Source organism: Tupaia chinensis, unplaced genomic scaffold, assembly GCF_000334495.1.
Source record: "Tupaia chinensis unplaced genomic scaffold, TupChi_1.0 Scaffold000541_1, whole genome shotgun sequence".
NCBI classification, from domain to species: domain Eukaryota; kingdom Metazoa; phylum Chordata; class Mammalia; order Scandentia; family Tupaiidae; genus Tupaia; species Tupaia belangeri.
The window spans coordinates 1,819,311-1,821,677 of record NW_006160054.1 but is presented as its reverse complement, the minus strand read 5'-3'; the positions used below and the strand labels follow the sequence as shown (position 1 = coordinate 1,821,677).

At 34.1% G+C, this 2,367-nt stretch overlaps 1 protein-coding gene across 1 annotated transcript in view; it reads right to left on the bottom strand.

Annotated features, from left to right (window-relative positions):
• The window catches only part of ADAMTS19 (ADAM metallopeptidase with thrombospondin type 1 motif 19), a 287,126-nt gene that overhangs the window by 208,565 nt on the left and 76,194 nt on the right, over nt 1-2,367 (bottom strand).

Genomic DNA, 2,367 nt, shown 5'->3' with positions numbered 1-2,367 from the left:
ATACACATGCCCAGTGTGTTTTTCATGATGCTGGGTCTTGGGTTTGAACCATTTGGTTGGCTATGTGGGCTCTGGCTCTTTTAACTATAGGACTGACTCTTAATATTTTTTGATGACTGCTTTTGGTGTCATATCTAACAACTCTCAGCCCTATGCCTATTTGTGAAGACTCTTCTCTGTTTTTCACTAAAAGTTTTATAGTTGTGGCTTCCACATTTAAGTCTATGATCTATTATGAATTAATATTGTGCATGACATTAAGTAGACCTGACATTCATATTTGTTCCACACAGATAACCACAGTTTAGTATCTTTAATGATTAAACTCTTTCATCAATGAATTGTTTATCATTTTCTTTTAGAAATATTTTTTTCTTATGTGAAGCTGGTCATCAATGTTAACATTGTTCTTCCTGTAAAATGGATTTCTTTCTTTTCTGTGGCTAGTTAAAATTTTTTTCTTTAGCTTTGCTTTTCAGGAATTTTCCTATAATGTAGCTAGGTCTACATTATATCTGTCGGTTTCAATCATATTTGGAGAATTTTCTGCCATATATCTTCAAATAGTTTTTCTTACATATATTCACTCTCTTCTGAGACTCTAACTACAAGTATCTCAATCTGCTAAATCCAACATCAAGATTTAGAGTAAAGTTTCTATTGACTATTTTCCTTAACCATGGGACATATTTTTTATGTTTCTTTCCTTGATTAATTTTTGTTATGTCCTAGACATTATGGATGGGACACTATAGAGACTCAGGATTCTGTTATCTTCTACTGAAGAGCATTTATCTTGTTTTAGGAAGTAGCTCAATTACAGGCTCCTTACCCTGAACTTGGGAAAGTTTGATTTTTATTCTTTAATAAGGAGGGGCTCTATCAAAAGACAAGATCATTCTCAAGCCCCTGTAAAGGGCTGGGACTCAACCTCCAAACTCTGTCTCCCTAAGCATCTTGCTTGGGCTTGGCTTCAGACTTTCTCAGGACAAGTTAATAGGCATTTCTCTGGGTCATGATCCTTACTCTGAAGGCTCAGTGTCTTTATTTTTTTCAGATAAGTGCTAGGAATCCCAAGATTGCTCAACTCTTGTGGCTTAAATCTGCTAAATTCCTAGTATAATTTTAAAATCTAAACTCCAAGGCAGTAATACTCCAGTAAACTTGGAGCATCTCTCTATCTGTATTCAGACCAGCCCTTGCCAAGTTCTGAGAGATGATGTGCACATGCACATCTTGGCACATCTCAATGGATATGACTCTCATCTCTGATGACCACATAGGGAACACAATACTCTACTCAGACTCCAGTCTGCTGCACCAGTCAAGAAATTGTCCCTACGCAAAAACTCTGACTATGGGGCTTGCCTAATAAATTTCCCTTCTTTGAGAGATTGTAGGCTTATACTGTCCATTCTTCAAGGATTGAAAGCAGCTGTTTCATACATACTTTCCAGTTTTATGGTTGTTTATTGCTGAAGTTCAATATCCGCTACATTACATAGTTAGAAGTAAAAATTCAGTTGTATTCTTACATATTCTTTATCTTCATGAATAATTTGTAATGTGATCATTTTACAGATCACTTACAGAAACAATCATAAATTCAGTAGACTCATTGAAAAAATCACCTTTAAGTATATCACTGTGCTTCATGTGATGAACAGTCAACACTTTTGATGACTAAAATTAAACCACTAATGTACAATAAATTATAATTTATTTTAACTCACTCTAAGAAAGACAAATTATGGGTGAATACTAGTATGGGGTATTCATATAGAGTATTTTATTGCTCATTATCTTACCTGTTTATATTTAAATATTATATTTAATGCTATATCACAAATGTTTGAGTAGCACATTTATAATACAACTTATAATTAGCTATAGAATCAATAGAAACTATTTTCTCAGATAGAACCAGAAAGCTTGTCAGTTGCTGAGTTTAACACATTAGGGCATGTTACTGGAAAACATACAATATTGAGCTATAATTTTGAAGAGCCATCAAAATTCACTAAGGTGTTATTTGTTTTGCTATAGGGCAAGTATGCTCACCAAACAGAGAGAAAGAGAGAGAAAGCAACTCCCAGAGCAGATGACCATGCCACAGTCCCTTTTCCTCCCTTTTCTTCTTGGAATTTTGGACATGCATGCACACATGCCTTTTTTTTTTTTTTTTTAACGACACAATGTCTGATATTTGAACCACTGTAGGCCATGTGGGATCCAGCCACCATAACCACCATGCCACTGGTTGTCCCCACAGTTTTAAATACTTTTAACTTATCATTATTATAGTTGTAAATCATTTTAACTTTTAACTATCAATGCTTTTATGTGTATATATATATATATATATGT